This window comes from Notolabrus celidotus, chromosome 21 (assembly GCF_009762535.1).
Source record: "Notolabrus celidotus isolate fNotCel1 chromosome 21, fNotCel1.pri, whole genome shotgun sequence".
NCBI classification, from domain to species: domain Eukaryota; kingdom Metazoa; phylum Chordata; class Actinopteri; order Labriformes; family Labridae; genus Notolabrus; species Notolabrus celidotus.
In genome coordinates, this window is record NC_048292.1 from 26,711,502 (window position 1) to 26,733,707 (window position 22,206).

Genomic DNA, 22,206 nt, shown 5'->3' on the forward strand with positions numbered 1-22,206 from the left:
CCTTTAAAGACGGAACCACAAACCGCCAAGGACAGTTCAGGACTGTCATCAGTCAGCCCCCCCACTGAGAGAGAAAGAGAAACAGAGGATGTGGAAGGAAGAGGATGTTTAACTGTTTGCTATCACAATTCATGCAAAGTTGAGAAGTAAATACAAATATTTATGTATCCAGTTTCAGAGGAAGCATGTGGTGATGATATGGTCTTTTGCTATTGTTCAGCAAATTAAGATTCATCTGAATGAGGGAATCCAATTAAGCCAAAGACTTTCCTCCATGATTCACAAAAAGGAAATGACCCTCAATTATATGTACAGAATCCACCATGTTATCCAGCTCTATCATAGGTACGTGTGTTTTAGTCAGGTTGCATGACCCTGGATTGATTAAATCCAGGGTCATGGCACTTCTGCTACTACAGCTGTTACTGACAGGCCTCTACACCACTAATTATACTTACACTACTGCAACAACTTAAACCTCTTCACTACCAGCAAGTTCTTTTTCATAGAGAAGGATTACATTTTTCACTAGAACACAAAAAATGCATAAGCTATCATTGCTGCTCACACTTCTCTTAACTAATTCTGCCATTAATAACAAAGCCTAGTGCGATTCAGTACTCTGTCTCCTGTTATTACTACCACAATTCATAACAGTGCAGTACTCTATCACAACTGATGCCTTCCATACACTAGAAAAAAACTTTAAATTTACTTCAAGAAGACCATTGTCTGACCCCCTCTCACTTCAAATAAACGATGTGTCAGCAGGTCACAGTTGTAGTCACAGACTATCTCTAGATTCATTGTCCCTTTCAGGACAGGGGATAGCTATTTAAGGCATTTTTCGACCAGAGGAACTTTACCCCGGAACTACATGCACCTCTACCGGTGGACCCAGGGTCTAAATTTGGTTCAGGGGTAGATAATCTCCACCCTAAAAAGCCCCTGCTAGGGGAGTAGTACTTTTCAAAGGTCCCGGGACTTTTGGGGGGCAGGGCCTGCAATGCTGAACGTGTCTGATTGGTAGATTAACCGCAGTGTTTTTATTCCGCCCCCTGTCCACAATAACATCACACACATCTGTGATTCACTTGATTTCTCTTTCTTTCATTAGTTTTTATTTGTTCTATGTTTTTTGTATGTGTGTGTACTTTTCAAAAGAAGAAGCTGTGATTCTCTTGATTTAGCAGCTTGTAACAGTAGTCTTCTCTCAGCCCACCGTGAATGCGTCTCTCCCGGTGTTACGGTTTTAAAAGTGGCCCTGTAAACTGGAGCCCTTCAGCTGAACGTGTCAGTGTTTGTGGAGTTTACACAGCTGTTGAAACACAGAGGGAGTTCCTGGGAATGCAAACTAGTTTTTTGTTTATTAAGATTTCAAAATATCCTCATCAGATATTTAATGATCGTCTAAAGATGTTTATGAGGGATGCATCCGGCTGAGAGTCTCCAGTTAACTGGGTCACTGTTTAAACCAAAACACCGGCCGATATCTGCCACGGCTTTTTGAGTTCAAAAGGATTTTAAAGCCGTGTTGAAAGGTCTTTGCTACTCGCGCTTATCTCCTCTCACGTGTTGATTCAGTGAATCAATGAAGATGAAATATAGCACCATCTAAAACAGAGCCAGCTGAGTCTCTTCATGCTAACAGGCTAACTGTTGTGTTACTCATAATGATACCTGCCTGTCCGTCTGCTTCTATGGTGTCATCTGTGATGAATGGCATTCCTCTTTGTTTTACTGCCCTCTACTGGTCCGGTGGTGTAGTGCATTTACTTTTTTTTTTTCTCCATACGTCACTGGCCTGATTTGCACAATCTACCCGGGATGGCACAGGAACCTTTTAGTTCAGGGTAAAGTATTTCTGGGGGCTAAAAGACTCTGGAACTCTTGGTCGAAATGCACCTTTCGCTAGCTAGCTATAGCACTGGGGGTTTCAAGAGAATTAGCTATTTCTGTTCCTTTTTGTGTCCTTCTCCACTCTTTTGTTTCCCTTACAAATGGGGGGACTTGTCCAAGAGGCATTCTTGCGCTCCCCACAAGTCCACCAGTAGGTCCTCCTTTTCCAAAGTCCAGAAGAACTGCACAGTTTATAAAACGGATTTGTTTTAATCTGAAAAAAAAAAACAAGATGAGAAAACAGAGTCTTAAAACATACATACTTAGTATCCCATTCTCAAGGGAACTTCTCAAGAAATGATTAATAGTGCATCTTCCAAGTAGCAAAAAAAAGCAGTAAGCTAGCCAGTCCAAGTAGCTAAGTAGCTAACAAACCTTTCTTTCAAAAAGTACTATTTGCCTTTAATGGAACAAATTCTGTTTGGTTCATCAACAGGTATGAAAGCATATTCCACAACTGTGTTTGTAAAACATCACTACATGATATACTTGAGCTGTATTCTCCTATTTATTTCTGAACCTATGTTAGAAAACTGCCCTTAAGATATGCAGGAGCTTCAGACTGGCATGTAAAAGACAAATGTATCACCTGAAAATCTAGATTCATTCCAAGATTCATTACACATAAACAGATTCAAGCATTGTTTCATTCTTATTCTAATAATTATGGCCTACAGGTCAAAAAATTACAAATGCATGACTCCAAATATTGGAATATTTAATTTCAAGCTTGAGTAAATACTATCTAATTAGTTTAAACACTGTATCTGTCTAGTTCAGTACACATCATAACAGAAACTGCTGACTTGAGAGTTGTCCAGAAGACTCAACGACACCCCCCACAAGGACAGTAAGCCACAGCAGACCGCTGCTGAAAAGGCTGGCTGTTTGCAGAGTGTAATAAAGCTACTGTTAAAACTATTTCTGTTAATGACCCCATTAATACTGAAGCTCATAATTAAATATTACCTAAGATACTCATGTGTCCACATTTTAAACCCACAAATCGCTGTTAGAACAGTATGGCACAATAAAGCAAGGCTTAAACTAGACTCTCTCTGTTTACTGGATGAGTCATTCCCTCTGTCTCCCTCCCACCCTCATCCCCCCTTCCAGCCCTCCTTGCCTGGTGGTTTGTTGTTTTAGGCCTCTCCTCTCCAACAGGAGGGAAAAAGGTGTGCTTGTGCACCGGGCTAGCTGTTGAAACTTGCACTTGGAAAGCGGCTCCCTGCCCACCACAGTGGAGCTCTGTTTACAAAATGGCAGATTCATGATAGTGGTGCCAGCAGTTGATTCAGTCTTGCATGTATTCTTCAGAACAGAAATATGAAGTAATAGAATGTAAGGCTTTCTGTTGTAACCCTGAAGCTGTTTGGATTCCCACTCGCTCTCTTTGTGTATGGAAATGCTGATGATGATATTTGCTTTCACAAGATGTGTTATTTTATTCCCATCCTTCTGGCTGACTAATGTTTAAGTCCACCTGGTTGCTAGCTGTGCTGCGCCAGTTTCTCTGCCTTTACCCCACTGAAAAGGAATGAGGGGGGGGGGGTTTGTTGGAAGTGTTGCCAGTTCTTTGAGGAGGCTGCGATTAAGACAAGATGGTGAAGCCACACACATCCAAACACCTGGGAAACAGCTGCTGCTTCTGCTGCTGAGGCAACATTCAAAGACCAGTATACCTCTAGATAATAATCTTATCTGTGAGCAGAGCCTTGTTAGGCTAAAGCAGAATCCATGTCTTACAAATATGATTTATCGATGAAGCTTGGGAGTGATTGATGAGGACACTCAGTGAATTCTAATAGCAATTTGTAGATCACAATGTTTGTGCAGACATGTTTGGAAATACATATTCATCCTTTCTATTGGCAAAATGATGTATGATGAAATGGTGAAACATGTATGACGTACTTAAACAGATGTAAAACAAATACAGTTAGGGTAACTTAGAGTTTTAGAGCAGTTTTTATCACAAGAACGTACATAAAAGTACATTAGTTTTATCATTTGAAACACCTTTTGGCATACACATTTACATATAATCCATAAAGCATTGACTTTGGTGTGTTTTTCTTGTTCTCTTGAATATTAGATTCACATGGAGCACAAGAAATCATTTTATAGCTTTATAGTTAAAGCTGGGGTTGGGAGTCAGATTTAGATACACTTTTTGTTATACTGGTTAACCCTCCTGTTATGTTGCGGGTCGAATTGACCCTTTTTAAAGGTGACATATCATGCAAAATGGACTTTTTAATGGTTCTCTACCTGAAATATGTTTCCCTGGCATGTCTACAAACCCCCCGAGAATGAAAAAAATCCATTCTGCCCCTGTTCTGATTTCTCCACCTTTCTGTAAATGTGTGTGAAACGAGTCGTTTCAGACTTCAGTGTTTTTGTTACGTAACAACAATATCCGGTCTGTCACGGAGTCAGAGCTCGGAGCTTGTTCAGCCCATAGACTGTATAAAATAATACTGAATCCCTCCCCCGTTTTTCATTACCTGCACAAATGTGTGCTAACAAGGAGCTTAGGAGGGAGGCATGCTAGTTGTAGGCTGTCTTAATAAACACAAAGGTCAGTTTTACTCCCCACGTCTGCAGATTTGAAGATCTAGTGGATGATTTTTATTTATCATGGATAAGTGCTAGCGCTAGTTAGCATAGCTACATAGCTACATGTCGTAGCTGTAGCTGTGTAGCAAGACACACATCTACATACTGACAAATAAAACAACAAGAAACACTAAATCTGTGACCAATCCTTCAGAAAAGTCCCGCTGCCTTTCTGGCAGAGGTCGGTTTTACTCCCCACGTCTGCAGATTTGAAGATCTAGTGGATGTTTTTTATTTGTCATGGATAAGTGCTAGCGATAATTAGCATAGCCACATAGCTACATGTTCATAGCTGTAGCTGTAGCTGTAGCTGTACATGTAAACATTAGATCAACGTGCTGGAGAGCCGAGGCACATCCACTTCCTGAGGGGGCGTGGTCAGAGAGAAAACAGAGTGTTCTGAGGAGGACTGAAGAAGAGTGATTTTCAGGCATGTCAAAATCTGATTTCAAAGTGTTTTTTTGAGCATAAACTTTAAAGACTTGTTTTGGGGACCTCTTAGACCAATATATATTGATGAAAAAAGCGTGATATGTCACCTTTAAAGTCTATTTAGGCAATATATGCCTTCCAATCCAGCTAAATGCAGCATAAAAAATCTGGGCAGCATGTGACAGAAGAGGTGTCTTGTTAATTTATCAACATCACTTCATAAAAAAAACAATTCAAAAAAATCAATGACATGTAAAACTATTGTATATATTTATATTTAGGGTTTACCAATGTATATTGAAAAAGTTTTTTTAAAAAGTTTTAACATTTATTTTAATGAAAAACGAGTGAGTTATCCTCATTGAACCATGATCTATGAGTATTAAAAAACACCAAAGGACTAAATCTTGATTTAAATCAGGGATGTTAAACTCATTTCAGTTCAGGGGCCACATACAGCCCAAGTTGATCTGAAGTGGGCCGGACCAGTAAAATCATAACATAATTACCTATAAATAACGACAACTCAAAATTTTCCCTTTGTTTTAGTGCAAAAAGGTACAAGTACATTCTGAAAATGTTCACATTTAATGAACCATCTTTCTACAAAAACAGCTGTTGTATTATGCAAACAGCAAGTAATCTATTTTCTCACTTTGAGAGAGAAAGTCCCGGTACAAAAAAAAGTGCTGTTCAGGTGCGCTCCCTCAGCGCTATGATTTTATGTGACCCCCAGAGGACAAATTTGAAATAGTAGTTACTTTTATTGAAAAATTGCAGTTAATGTCTTCTCTGTCATTTTTCACTTTGCAAAGTCGTTCCGCGGGCCGGATTGGAACCTCTGGCGGCCCGGTCTTGGTCCGCGGGCCGCATGTTTGACACCCCTGATTTAAATGGTTAGTAATGGAGTTAAAAATTAGATTTAAAAAAAATGTGTATTGGGATTTTTTGGGGTTCTGGGACTTTTGGATGATTGAATATGCCTCGGGTCAAATTGACCCAGGAACATTATTGCTGTTCCAGAGAAACGAACATAACAGGAGGGTTTAAATGATCTTTATGTCCTGATGGTAATAAATACATAATGTGTTCTTAAAAAAGAGATAAAAAAAGCTGCTATCTACAGGCGGAGTAAACCTGGGAAAACACCAACCAATCCCTGCCATCAGGAGCCAAATGATGAAACCAATCAAATCCCGTCCTGACGTTCTGCCCGCCTCCTGCAAAGCGTACATTTCATGTTTGTTTGTTCCGCTTTTGAATCAGTCACCATCATGTGGTCGCAAATCAGCGGCGCTCGTGCATGTGAGCGGGGGCGTCATTTTGGAGGAGCTCCGAGGGGAGGGGGGGAGGGGTTAGATGGAGTCCTGAGGAAATGCTACACTCAAATTCATGCTAGTTTTCCGTGACTACCAACCCTAGCTTTAACTCTTGGATAGGAATTAAAACCCAGGAAGTAATCAAGGTATCACTGTTGACTCTTCCATAGCTTTCAGTTTAAGGTGTGAAATTTACACTTTAGAGGTGGAAACGTGGGACAAAGTCGTTCCACTATTTGTTCTCATCTGCCGTCAGGGGGCACACAGGGGCATAATGGAGGGGGGAAGATGGTGGCGACATGACATGTAGCTTCAGAGCAGGCAGGGCAGAACAGTAATGTGTGTGTACATGTCTGAGTGTATGTATATGTGAAGCCCTGCTGGGTTTTACATGGCGTGCCTTTTCCGCTTCCATAACCCAATGTGAAATCCCATGCCGGGACATCCATATTACACCATTGGGGAGTCCAATATATAGGTACAAAATTGTTGTTTTTTACAACAAAAGTTCACTGTTGGCTCGATTAAAACACTATAAGTTACTTCTTTTATCAAAGAAAGAAGCTTTGTAAGTAAACAAGGGAAGTCTCACCACAGACACAATAAGATCAAGCTTTTACTTTGAAAAGCATTCGGGAAGTGCTTTCATTCTATATTTTTCATATAAAAATAGGCTCCTCCCATTTTCTAGAAATGTTTGGCACATGAGACACATGTGGAACTCACTGCTCATGCATGCAGAATAAATAGTTAGATCAGTTAGCATGTACATAGAGATACAAATACAGCTGTTCCCTAGCTGTCGCATATCCTATTCACTTCCTGTGAAGCGCCCAGGGACCCAAACTTGACCACTTGGTGGACCATATAACTCCAATATTAACTCTACCTTTTTGTTCATTTTTGGTCTCAACCAGTCAAACAACAGGCTAATTTGCTAATTTTGCTGCCTCTGTCCATTATTAGTTGTTGAGTGGGTAGCGTGTGTTTGTTTTTGGAGCATTTTGTGCTCAAAATTTTACCTTTGCTTTAGACAAGAAAAATAATTACAATTACAATTATGTGAACCATTATGGTAAACAAAAATGTTAAATTTAAAAAACAACAACAACAAAATAATGAGCTAATGAAGAAATCATTCGAACCACAGAGTTTGGATTATGCACTGATTCAGGGATGCATTTGTAGTCAGCTGATCAATGTTTAATATAAGAATATTTATCTTCCTCTTCATTTAGAACAGTTAGGTCTTAAAAGCTACATCCTGTGCATGCTTAAGTTATCCATACATTTCTAAAAGTGCCCCTTGGATTGTGTTAAGAATTAAAATTGGTGATTGCGGCCACGTAAGAGGGCCTGGGGGTGGATGGATGGGGGGGTTCCTTGAACTGCCATACTCAAGGTCAGCCATGCTCAAGGTCACTTAATTGCAACTGTGGGAAGAAAAAGCCTCCCCCCTCCACAGTTTAGCAGCTGCTCTGGCGGATTTAAATTCTCCTCTCAACAATTTGTGATTCCCTTTATTGTAGGCAAGGTTTTACACTTCACTGAACTATGCATGTTACAATTAAGCGGGTGGATGTAATTCCCCTCAGAATGGTTTATTTACTCCTTAAGCAAAGTCTCGGAAATTGTTGCAACCAAAAACAATTTGTGGCCTAACAAGAGACTGAGGCGTAGAAGGTTTCCACTTTTAAAAAAGAAGCTCTGGATCTCGGAGTCTCCTGCAGAGTCTGCAGCCAGTGACAACCTTCACATTTCCAGCCGGGGGGAAAAAGAAAACACCGGCCAGATTGCAGAATAATTTCCCCTCTTTGATTCTGAGTCTAGAGAAATGAGACAGGAAGTTGACAATTCCTCCAGACCACCGATGACTGGCAGACGGCTGATGGAGTCCACCCCTCCCTGGTCTCAGATCAGCGTCTGATCTCCATTTACTGACCCTTGTGTGTTGGAGTTAGCAGTCAGACACTGATCCAGGGTCAGCTCCTCGGGCTATCTCTGCTCCTTACACCCCAGAGACCGAGCCAGGAAAATGAATTTAGCATGCTACGGCCTTATCACATTGCCAGACACTCGGCATTTCGTAGCTAATTTGCCTTCATTATTACCAGATGTGGTGACATGTGGACAGATGTTTATTATATTAAATAGCTAAAGGCGGCTTGCAGAAATGATTATTCCTGTGTTATGAAGCTCAGGAAAATCTGCTGGAAGATTGGTGTCTGACATTTACGACCACTGAGCTTGTTTCAACATTAGATCTGCTTTGTCAATGCTGAAACACAGATTTTTAAAAAATGAGGAGACCCCAGTTTTTAATATGTGAGGTGTAACCTACTTTGGGTCTGACCTCCCAACTGCTGACAGACGAACCCAAAAAGATTTGTGTTGTGTCGTTTTCACAAATGTTTTTTCTTCCCCTGGTTGATCTATTGGGTTTTCCTCCAGAACGTGACAAACATTTTGATCATTTGCAGATTTTCCTTAAGCTTTGTGAGAATCTTCTGACCATATCCAATCACAATAACAGCATTTACTTCACACTCAAACTGGCTGAGGGCAGCTTGGGCTTAGAACCACTGAGCTTGAAAAATCCCACGGTCATATAATATGTTCACACGAATTGCCATCAGTGTGAATCCCAGCACGGACTCCATAAAACTCCATCAGACCCCATCAGACATCTCTTTTCAATCTCCAATCCAGCCACGGCTCTTTGTATGATTAAAAGCATGCACAAGGGCTTTGCATCTTGCAGATGTTGCCATAAATCACCGTTTGGCCCTGCCTCTGCAACTGGCTGCCTGACAAATGTTCCACAATAACTGCAGCCCCCACCCCACCCTTCCAGTAAAAAGTGAAGAAAAAAAAGAGTAGAAGAGAAAGAAGAAAAAAAAAAGGGGCCTGGAATTTCTACTAGCCTGCTTGTAACTCTTTCAGGACAATTGTAAAGTCTCAGCCGTGTCAGCACAGGTGGAAACCTGAGGGGTCGTAAAACCAGAAAGAAGAAAAAAAAAAAGATGCCCGCCTACTCCAGGCTTTCTCTTTCCCAACAATGTCTTTAACACCCTGCTGTCCCAGCCAACCCTCCACTGTGACTAATTCCACACAAATCTTGGGAGCTAAATCAGTCAGACTGTCTGTGCGTCTGTGGACGGCAGTAACTGACACCCCTCCGCCTGTAAAAGACACAACCATAATGGCTGAGACGGGGCCGGGGCTGTGAATCACAGTCTCTGAGGCATTGGAGAAACATGCCCTTTGTAGGCACTTTTAAAACTCAAATCTCTACCTCCATACTGCTACTTTTAAAAAGTCTTACATGGACACTGAGAGGAGCAAAAGCCAATTAAGAAGAGTTTGAACTGGAGTCCAATTTTCTTTCCCTTCAGGTTTTATCAGCCTCTAGAGGTTGATCTGACAGATGACAAAGTTTGATGGAACAACTGAAATGATAAAATCCCAAAGCTACATAAAAAGGGTTTGGCAGTTTGGACGTGTCAGGGTCTGTCATATATTAAAAGAGAGTATTTTTTAGACTAGATTTTGAACAGTCAAATACTTTTAAAGGGTTTTTCTTAGAGAGAAAGATGAGGGGATCAAACCACTCCCAAATCTGTCATTTGGTATGACTCCACAGAAAATAGTTGAATGAAGTAAGGAGAGATTAATAAAATGTCTCTTTTATCATTACTGTTTGTTTAGAAATGAACTTCAGAGATGGAAGTTGTCAGTAAGTTATTTTGAATATTTGTTTTCAGTTTCTCTCTTTTTTTGAGTCACACACAAGCTGTTAATCCATTTCTATTGGAAAAACATGCATGTAGTCTCAGTGAAGACACCCACTGGATTCTGAATGTAGTTACGTAGCCCAACGATGGCAGGCGCCATATTGGAAATGCTGACTCATCCTAACTTTTAGTCAACCGATCAAGATGTAAGGGGTGGTGTTTTCAGGTGAACCTTTTGCCGCCTGGTTACCAGCTGCAATGTGCCTCAATGTCGGTCAAGTGAGCCACGCCCCAAATTATGCCTTATCTTTAACCTTTAATATCTTTAAAACAAATGAGTAACAAAAACATGTATTCCTTCACAATGTATACGTATAGAGAAATCAGACTATACAGTTGTGCTCATAAGTTTACATACCCTGGCAGAACTTGAGATTTTTTGGCCATTTTTCAGAGAATATGAATGATAAGAGAAAAAACTTTTCTTTCTCTAATGGTCAGTGGTTGGGTGAAGCCATTTATTGTCAAACAACTGTGTTTACTCTTTTTAAATCATACCGACAACAGAAACTACCCAAATGACCCTGTTCAGAAGTTTACATACCCTGGTGATTTTGGCCTGATAACATGCACATAAGTTGACACAAACAGGTTTGAATGGCTATTAAAGGTAACCATCCTCACTTGTGATCTGTCTGCTTGTGATCAGTGTGTGTGTATAAAAGGTCAGTGAATTGCTGGGCTCCTGACAGACCCTTGCATTTTTCATCCAGTGCTGCACTGACGTTTCTGGATTCTGAGTCATGGGGAAAGCAAAAGAATTGTCAAAGGATCTGCATGAAAAGGTAATTGAAAAGTATAAAACAGGAAAGGGATATAAAGAGATATCCAAGGACTTGAGAATGCCAATCAGCAGTGTTCAGACTCTAATTAAGAAGTGGAAAATGAGGGATTCTGTTGAAACCAAACCACAGTCAGGTAGACCAACAAAAATTTCAGCCAGCACTGTCAGGAAAATTGTTCGGGATGCAAAGAAGAACCCACAAATAACTTCAGCTGAAATACAGGACTCTCTGAAAAAAGTGGTGTGGCTGTTTGAAGATACACAATAAGGAGGCACTTGAAGAAAAATGGGCTGCATGGTCGAGTCGCCAGAAGAAAGCCATTGCTATGCAAATAACAACACAGGTGTTTGATAATAAATTGCTTTACCCAACCACTAACCATGAGTTAAAGAAAAGTTTTTCTCTTATCATTCATATTCTCTGAAAAATGGCCAAGAAATCCTAAATTCTGCCAGGGTATGTAAACTTATGAGCACAACTGTAGGTGTGGAAATGGAAATGTTTAGCAGTCAGATTCTGAATAGAAACCCTTGCTCGTCCTTCCTGTTGGTGGAGGCCAACAAGTGGTGGTGGCCTTCAGGGACAAGAAGCTTCTGTAATGCAAGATGAGCATGATTTACAATAAAAAAAAACTCTTATCAATACAAATTATTTTGAGCACAACAACCACTCTCAATCAATCAATCAATCAATCAATCAATCAATCAATCAATCAATCAATCTTTATTTGTATAGCGCCAAATCACAACAAACGTTATTTCAAGACGCTTTTACAAACATAGCAGGTCTAGACCACTCTATGTCAAATTATGAACAGAGACCCAACACCAAGACAGGGTAAGACTCAGTCTGACCCCACCTTAATCCACCATGAGCATTGCACATCGCAGTATTTAGCTAGTTACAGTGGTGAGGAAAAACTTCCTTTAACAGGCAGAAACCTCGAGCAGAACCAGACTCATGTTAGACAGACATCATGCCTCGACTGAGTTGGGTCTGGAAAGACAGATAGAGGGGAGTAAGAGAGAGAGGTGATAGTGATGAGACGAGTCGTAGAAGCTGTTGCCGCTGGAGTCCAGCACGTCCGTATCAGCTGGAGTCCAGATCGTCCACAGCAGGAGGACGTCTACGGCAGCTCAGAGGAATCTACGAGACAAGGGAGCTCAGGGACTCCAGAAAGGTCTATGGTTAGTAACTTTAATGGGACAGGGAGAGTTAAAGTAAGTGATGAAGGGGTTGGGGGGAAGAGGGTGAGCTAGGATCCCAGTGTGTCAGTGTGCCAGTTCCCCCGGCAGTCTAGGCCTATAGCAGCATGACAAAAGCTGGTCCAAGCCTGATCCAGCTCTAACTATAAGCTTTATCAAAAAGGAAAGTTTGAAGTCTACTCTTAAAAGTGGAGAGGGTGTCTGCCTCCCGGACCCTGACTGGTAGATGATTCCAAAGGAGAGGGGCCTGATAACTGAAGGTTCTACCTCCCATACTACTTTTAGAGATTTTAGGTACATCTAGCAAGCCTGCATGTTGGGAGCGTAGAGTTCTAGAGGGGTAATAGGGCACTATGAGCTCTTTAAGATACGAGGGTGCCTGATTTTTAAGGGCTTTGTAGGTTAAAAGAAGGATTTTAAATTCTATTCTACATTTTATCTTCTTCTGGTGCATTTAAGACGGCCACTCACTTAATCTAAAAAACGCATATGGCTGTTATTAGTTTGTCCGTTCCGCACTACTGTAGAAACATGGCAGTGCAAGAGGGTGGCCTCAGTGGGAAGGGATCCCTTCCTATGTAGATATAAAAGTCTCATTCTGAGTTAACATAACCAAAATGAATGTATCTGTGCCCTTGTGTGTACTACGCACAAGACTCTTAAAGGGACATTTCAGTTTTTTTGAAGTGAGGTCATATGAGTTACAGTACACTGTTGCTCCTGCAAGCCACAATGAGTGCCTATGAGCTCTTCCCCATTAAAGAGAAAATTCCCAGAGGACCGGCAGGCAAGCTAGGCTATTTTCTCTGCAGACGGGGTCTCCTATTTCACGTAATTTTGCCAAAGTTGAGAAAATATGGTCCAGGCACTCATCATGGTGCAAATGCATGCTCCAGTAGAAAAAATTGGAGCTATTCAGTTTGCTGTCAGAAACCCCCTTTGTTTTGGCACTATTAACGGACGCACCTCGCAGACTGGTGTTCCTCCGCTGCATGAGCACGGGGAAGAGCTCACCGGCACTCATTGTGGCTAACAGGAGCAATAGTGTAATGTAACTCATACGACCCCACTTCAAAAAAACTGAAATATCCCTTTAAGTTCCTTTAGCCTTTTTAGCTAGCTAGTTGCAAACCTTGCCTTACTATTATTTCATCTTTGGCAAGAAAGGTTTGGTACATATGACGGAGGCTTTCTCCAGAAAGTGCAGAAAACATCTCTTGGAAATGACATGAAATAGAGCTGTGAGACTGAAAACACAATGAGCCAAAGGATGCTAAATGCTCAATTTGACACTATGGAATGATGTCAGCTTAAGGCCCTATATACGTCCCTGTCTTGCCGTGTCTTTGAAAGTCACGGAGGCGAGATGCCGGGACCAAGACGTCCCACCCTTGTGCTCCCGCATTAACCCACAATAACAGAGGCAAGACAGTATCAGTGTGAGCCAGAGAAGCGGGCAGCGGACAATGGCGGCACTGAACTACAGCCCTGTCTGGGTCTTGCAATATGAAAAGGACTGATGAGTGATACCTTACCTCCTCTTACTTTGCTATTTAAAGCAGGGCTGTTGTGCATCTGTTACACTTCAGCATCGATGTTAATGACAAGGGGGGATAACTGCTGGGTGGAGGAGTTTTACCTCTGAACCAACGTAACAGGTATTAGCAGGACCGTAACAGCTTCACAGGCTGACAGGACGGAACAACAATGCCATTCCACCGCATCATAACACCTGTGACATCTCTGAATAATCACACACTGAGATAGCAATGCAATGTTGAAGGGTTAAAAATGAAAGGGCCTTTTTTTTCCCATAGACAGTCATATGATGGATTTGCCCTTATTCTGATAAAACAAATGGATATACTGTGGATTCAAATGCATTTCCAGTGTGTGCATTCGTGGGTTGGCGTTAGGTGTGAGGGCGTGCAGTGATGAGATATTTACGAGCCTAGACACTGACAACAAACCGCCAGAGGCTAAGCTATTTCCCTGCACCTGGAATACTCAGCAATTCTTCAAATTTACATTTACAGCTTCACTTCTTCTCCTTGTGATTATACTGTACCTGTTTAAAGGCATGCTAAGGAAGAACTGGTTGCAGCGCTGCATATTCTACATACCGAACTGTCAAGTACACTTCTTAAAAAATGAAATAACTTTGATTGCATGTATGGAGGATAGCAAGAAAAGAAGTGGGAACATGGTCTGTCACTACCGCACACAGTTCAAGAGTGCACTTCATTGAGACATCAACTAGGTTTAGAGAAACTGCCTGTGGTACTTAACGTAAGCACCTCAGAAATAATCCCAAACAAATTGCCAATAAGGAGATAATTGTTGTCTGTGTTCAGCACGAGTCAAACACTCGTCCTGACTGAGTCCAGGCTGCTGAAATCTTGACCTCAGGGGATTTTTTAACAAGCCACAAGAGGGAAAAAAATGAGGAAAGGTGACCTTGCGAGTTTAGTTTGAATTCCAGGTGGTTTCCGTTCGTTCTGTCAACACTATCTCACACTCCGGCCTCCTTGCATTCCTTCAGTGAATGCACTGTTAGCTGTGACACTGTGGATGCTTGCTGTTTTTTCTGGCAGCCTGCAATTATCTTCTCAATTCGTTTGAGCATGTTTGATTCTGTTGATGGTGCCTGGAAAGCTCTGTCAGAGTTGAAGCGAATTAAGACGAGCATTGAATTATCAGAACACCAGTGAAAACATATTACATGACAACAGACAGGTAAACGGAGACAGAGGTGTAAATTACACGCAGAACTTAAAGGAGTTAAAGTAAACCTCAAATCAAGATCCAGACATCAATAAAATAATTAAATTGCTGCCATTGTCAAATAAATTTATAGCACAAGTTTAATGTGTTGTGAATGCAGTGTTGTGTCTCGACATGTCTAAAAGCTGCAGTGAGCCATAAATTCTCATCACGCTCTAGGGTTTCTTCTTAAATGCAGAGCCCTCCTTTTGCTGTTTTCTGATTGGTTTAATGACCTCTCATTTTTGCAAAGCTTAAATTTCATTGGCTGTATCTGTAGCTAGCTATATAACAGTCAAAAGAACTGAGAATTGTATCAACCCTTTTGGTTCATTACACCAGCTAGTCTGTTCTACTCACCTTCTTGTGTTAAACCTTTTTTTTATAGTGAGTAGATACCTAATGTACCTTTATGCCTCTTAAAGGTGACATATCATGCAAAATCGACTTTTTAATGGTCTGCCTGAAATATGCGTCCCTGGCATGTCTACAAAACCCCCGAAAATGCAGATTTGAAGATCTAGTGGATGATTTTTATTTATCATGGATAAGTGCTAGCGCTAGTTAGCACAGCCACATAGCTACATGTTCGTAGCTGTGTACCAAGACACACGTCGACATACTGACATATAAAACAACAAGAAACACTAAATCTGTGACCAATCCTTCAGAAAGGTCCTGCTGCAGGCGTCTCTCCGTCAGGATCAGATTCTGGATCAGATTCAGAGGGTTGAAGTAACGCGGGTCTGTGAGCAGCCGTGTATATTCAGACAACATGTAAACATTAGATCAACGTGCTGGAGAGCGGAGGCCCCATCCACCTCCTGAGGGGGCGTGGTCAGAGAGCTCATTCTCATTTAAAGGCACAGACACAGAAAACAGCCTGTTCTGAGCAGGGCTGAAAAAGAGGGGTTTACAGGCAGACCAAAATCTGATTTCAAAGTGTTTTTTTGAGCATAAACTTTAAAGACATGTTTTGGGGACCTCTTAGACCAATATATATTGATGAAAAAGAGCGTAATATGTCACCTTTAAGACTTTTTCTCACCCTCTCATAACAAGGAGGGATATTTCTTATAAAATGTGTATTGAATTGAACAATGAGTATTGATGAGTAAAATGCATGTTGATACAAGTTGGTGTTCAACAACAAAAAAGTGTACAGTATGTGGTAAGGCAGCTTTCTTTGTGCAGCACATATACATGGAGGCGATTGAAAGTGCTTTGCAGAGTAATAAAAAAATCACACATAAATATAATTAAGAAGAGCATAGTGAATGATTTAAAATATTAAAATTATTCATAAAAATGTCATTAAAAACACAAGTGCAGACAACAGTTCAAAGTTAAAAAAAATAAAAAAAATTTTTTTTTTCAAAACCGGTCATCAGCACATCATTTGTAAACAGTATAACAAAAAGTGTATCTAATCTGGTTTGGATCTGCAACCAAACTAGACAAACACAGACTGCAACGGACTATAAGGACTGCAGAAAAAATCATGGGTGTCGACCTGCCCCCCATCCAGGGCTTGTACCGGTCCTGGGGCCAGGAAACGGGCAGGTAGCATCACCGCTGACCCCTCACACCCTGGACACAAATTCTTCAAACTCCTCCCCTCCGGCAGGAACTACAGATCACTGTGCGCCAAAACAACCCGCCATAAGAACAGTTTCTTCCCCCAGGCTGACACTCTGATGAACACTAAACCATAACAGTGTCATACCTGTCAGATAAATACTCTCTGTAAATATACATGTAGATATACAATGCAACAATTCTCAAAGCAGAATTCCATATTTCTATTTTTTGTATTATTTAACTTCTATTCTTATAATGTAAAAACTACCTCTGCTACTCACCACTGCACTTTATCATATTATTTTAGCCTGTACATATTAGTCATGCCTATTTGTTGTTCTTTTGTATTTATAGCTGATGTTATTGTTATTATTTTTATTTATTTTTATTTGTTTGTCTTATTCTTATGCCTTGTACAAAGAGAGCACAGTTTACCAAAGTCAAATTCCTTGTGTGTTCAAGCGTACCTGGCCAATAAAGCTGATTCTGATTCTGATTCTGATTCTGAAATCTGACTACCAACCCCAGCTTTAAGGAAAGATTTAACAAAAATAATGTGATGACAAAGATTAAAGATTCAATACAATACTAGCAAAGGTTTGGAGAGTAGAAAAAATATAAATGTAAAACTATAAAAAACTGAGTGTGCAGAGTAGACGAGGACACATTGTCCCTTTTACAGAACTGATTGCATATAGGGCTGTAACCTGTATTGATAAACGTCATAATACAATTTGTTTTAAAGTTGATAAAGTGCTGAAAATACTGCTGTACTGTGTAACCAACTGGTTCAAAGAAGGGGGTGGTAGTGGTTCTTTACGTTAGTTGCTGCCAGCCACAAAACAGAGGACACATGAACAAGAAGACCTGGTTATCACGGTTACTCTACGCCAGGGATGTCAAACTCATTTCAGTTCAGGGGCCACATATAGCCCAAGTTGATCTGAAGTGGGCCGGACCTGTAAAATCATAACATAATAACCTATAGAGAAGGACAACTCCGAATTTTTCCTTTTGTTTTAGTGCAAAAAAGTAAATTCTGAAAATATTTCACATTTGATGAACTATATTTCTACAAAAACAGCTGTTGTATTTTTCGCCATGATGAGTCTCATAGTGGGGCCCGAATATGATATTCTTTGACCCCTGAAACCTGCTGCAAACACACAGGTTACCCATTCACCTGACACACAGAGTGTAATGTTTACAGTAAAAGAAAAGATAGATTATAATAATGAACAAGGTAAAGTTGACTATTTTGGACTCCCCAGCTCCAGCATGAACAGTTTGCTTGCTGGACAGTGTTGTATGCAGGGGTCCAAAAAGTCTGAATTTCTGCCGATTATGCAAACTGCAAATATTCTTTTTCCTCACTTTGAAAACAAAAGTTTCTTACTGCCGTTCAGGTGCCCTCTGTCAGCTGTTTGATTGTAGGACAAATTTGAAATAGTAGGTACTTTTATTGAAAAATTGCAGTTAATGACTTCTCACTTTGCAAAGTCATCCCGTGGGCCGGATTGGAACCTCTGGCGGGCCGGATTTTGCCCTCGGGCCATATGTTTGACACCCCTGCTCTACGCGAACCCCCAAAAAAGTTCTCCAGAAAATAGTTCCCCCAAAAAAAGGTCAAGTTTGGGAGTTTTTTTTAGGATTTCCTTTCTATTTTAGAAATCTCTATTTGTTAAGTCACAAAAGTTTTTTAAAACTTGGAAACTATTCTCCCATTTTTCAAACCAGGAGTCCTGATTTTTAACTGTCCTGGTTTAAAATTCTCATCAAAAGCTATCCAAGTTTCTTGGTTCCAAACAAACCCTCACCGAGTGTGTGCTTTCCTATTTTTAGTTGTTTAGATAACCTGATGGAAACTCAGATAGGAGCATGGTGTATATTGTACATCAGCGTTATTTTCTGGTGTCTTTTATTAACAGGTTGCATATAACACCAGCAATTTAAAACAGGCCAACAAGCAAGTAAGGGGACCACAGGCACTTCTTTTTTTCTACTACGCAAAGGCGTAGACTGGGAGATTATTCCAGGTTTGAGCTGCATTATAGCAAAACACAGAATTTTTTAAATCAGTTCTCTGAGTGAGAAGCAGCAAGTGCTAATATCTTAAACTGGAGTAATGTGTTCACATTTCCAAGTTCTTTGATGACTTGCAGAGGCAGTTTGAATGTGATGAAGTTGCTGAACAGCTTGTTTTGATAGTTCTGTGAACAGACCATTGCAGTAATCTAATCTGGTGGAGATAAAAGCATGTATAAACCTTTCAAGGTCTATCTTTGGCACTATTCCTCTGACTCAAGTGAGGTTAAAGCACAAGAGGATGTGACCTGTGGAAAAGTAACCTGTGGTATAACTGTAAATCAAACATGGTATTACAAGAGCACAAATAGAGAGGACTGATGAAGTTGCCAAGTATGTCCTTATTATGTCATATTCACAAAAATATCTACCAGGACTTTTTGAATTTTTAGCTTTAGTCAAGCATCAAACAGGACTAAAATACATGAATGTACAGTGTTACTGTTATTCTCAGAGTGACCCCCCCCCCCCCCAAAAAAACAGCTGCTACTGAACTTCTCATGACCAGTTTTTATAATATCAACAGACTACTGGGGGCCGGGGGGATGGGAGCCTGATCTTAAAAGATTTCACAGAACTGTATTGATCTTTGTTGGATACACTGTCAAAGCAAACAGTGAAAGCAAATAGAGAACTGAGTACAAAAGTCACTGACAACAAGTAGATAGAAACATGGGAAAAGTATGACATGAATAAATTGTGGTGAGGATGATGGCAGAACATAACTGTCAAAAAATCTATCTGAAACAGTCGACAGGGGTGTTTTTAAAAGTTTAAATAAAGCTATTAGTCTGTCATCACTCTGCACCTGACCTTTGACCTCTCTGAGAATCGACACTTCACACACTCATGAGTCAAACACACCGTCACTGAGAGTGTGTTTGACCCGTAACTATGAGTAAAGAGACACAGCCTCAAATTCACACATTGTTACACCTTTGTTTAACCCTCCTGTTATCCTTGGGGTCAATTAGACCCCATTCAATCTTTAACGTCTCTAAATTAATTACCAACATCAGTTTTTTGGCTTCACATTTCATGACTTTTCCGAATTTAATGGGGACAACTGGGAAAACATAAAATTAAAATGTTGATATGTTCCAGTTTCCTGTAAAAAAAAAAATTATGCATCAGTGTTGCTTGGGGTCAATTTGACCCCAGGCTGTTTTTGCAGTATATGACATAAGAAATATCAACATTTTACACACATTTGTTTTGGTTGTTTTGGATGACATTGAGGTCACTATGACCAAGGACACTTCCACATGTGACTGCTGGAGCTGGGATCGAATCGCCAACCTTTATATTGAGATATAATATTTCCAGCCTCCATGTCTCTAAAGAAATTCAATGATGAGTCCTGTCATACGTTTTGATAACATAGAAACAAGGCAGGGCTGACGAGAGCATGACAAACTCACAGCAGTTTGATGTTCTGTTTTACAAATAAAGTCTTTCTTAATGCTTTAAATTGTGTTTATGCTTGAAATATATTTTATTTAAAGGGTTATTTATGTAGTCAACAAAGAAACCTAAAGTACCTGACACATAAACCTGGGTCAGTCAGTTTCTGGAGGTTTGAATTGCTGGGGTCAAATTGACCCCAAGGATAAAAGATGTTTGTAAATTGGAGGGGAACAGGAGGGTTAAACAAAGTGGATTTTAAAGGCAGATATTGATATCAGAAATATCTTATTCTAAATGTAAGGTACATCTATGACCAGGCAGAGAAATTTGTTGTTTCTTTCATTGGGGTCACAGAGGACAGGATTTAATGCATTTTTTCTATTTCTGGAGCTCCCCAACTTGTCGCCAGACGCCCTGCACACCACCCACCCCACCAAATAGAGCTTCAAAAGGCATGATGGGAAAAGCCTTGTGCTGACAACGAGCAAACAAACACGAAAAGGTTTTTAATTTCAGGCCAAGCCTTCTGTCGACAGCTCAAACAAATGAAAGCAAAGCAAGGAATGAGAACGGAGGGGAGGTGGGGGACTGCTATGACACGGCGCTAATCGAGCCTCTTTCTTTAAAAAGAAGAAATATCTGCCTCCTTTGTTGATGCTGAGAGCTCTTTGTCGAAACTTAATCTGATAACAGGGTGTGAGTGTTTTCATAGGTTAACCTCTCCACTGTTTACTGAGACCCAGGGCCGCCAAATGGTGTTTGGGAAACCTGCTGTGCTACATTGAGTCTCACTCAAGGGAGTAACACTTCAGAACAAAAGTTTGATCTGGTTCTGATGACTGGCCTACATTCTGATTGGATTTCAGTGGTTTCTCTGGGAAGGAACATTTGGAGTGTTTCAGTTTTTATCCTGGCAGGAATTCCATAGCAATTAACTCAGACTTCTTCATGTGTGCCAGCCATTAATGAGAACAATACGGGCAGTCTCCTCCATATGTGATGAATTCAATCTTGGCTTTTTGACATTTTCCCCAAGTGGATCCAGGATTCAGAGGATTTAACTCCAATCAAGTGCAGAGACAGAAATAGAATCAGGAACACTCTTGTGCAGAAACTTTGGAGTGTTTATCAGGCATAAAAAAAAGGCACATTTGCATCACTTGAAGTGAATAGAGCTGTTCTGATTTCAACCTGGTGTCTGACAATCAAAACCTCCTAATACCTTCCCACACGGTAAACCCTGAGCATGTTCTGGCAGGCAGTGTTGTGCAAACACTGCTGCTTTTTGGAACAACTGAGCTGTCGAATATTTATTGTTTGGTTAAGGCTTCAGTGAGAAATTATGACATCAGTTGTCGGCATAGGAGCAGCTCGGGGGGGAAATTCCCACTTTCCCCTCCAAGCAGCAACGTCTGAGTCTGATCTACGCACAGATCTGTCCAGAAGCACTGCACAGAGCATTGATGGACAGTTTCTTCGGCTGATTCTCTTTGAAAATCCACAGCCACAGAAAAATTGTTTGACTGAAAAGGGTTTTTGAAAGCTGATATTTTTGGAGGTTTATTCTTGGCACAGTGGCTCAGGCTTTGCGACATTAGAAAGATCAGTGGACAGTTAATCTCTGATGACTGGAAATACACTCACTGAAGAAGTAATCTTTTAGAGAGTCGTTTTTCTCTCTGGTGTTGCCAATGCATGACAGAAGATATCCAGTGATGCTGAATGTTGTAAAATTTGACCTCTAACGATCGTCCATCTATTTTAGAAATGAAGTAAATGCCTCAGCGTTTCTCCCAAAATCCCCGCCATAGTAACATTTCAAACAACAGAATGTTTGGATAATAAATGATAAAGCACTATCAGATGTTAACTCTCTCAAAGGGCAGAGTCATTCTGCGCCACCAACTGTTCTGGATTAGCTTGATATGGTACGGTTTGCAATTATTTGCATTTGAATTTTCAAAAGCTGTGAAAGGTAACAAAATAACCAATCTGAACCGTCCTACTTTTTTGGCACCCTTCTGTTGGGTCTTACTGATCTGAACCTTGGTGGTGGGGTGAGACAAATTGTAATCTGTTCATTGAGAGAAAGGAGAAGAGAGGAGAAGAGAGGAGAAACAATACTGGAATATATATCTCTCCTAATGTGATGTTATTTGATGAGTAAAATGATTTACCTGGATGAATAATGACTCTTTTATTTACGTTTTTGGGCGTTATAAACATTAACTGTAAATGAAATGGACGCCATCTCGCTCGGCTCGAAGTGAAGCCTTCACAAAAACTGCTCCCCCTAGTGGCTGGCTGCAGTATGTGT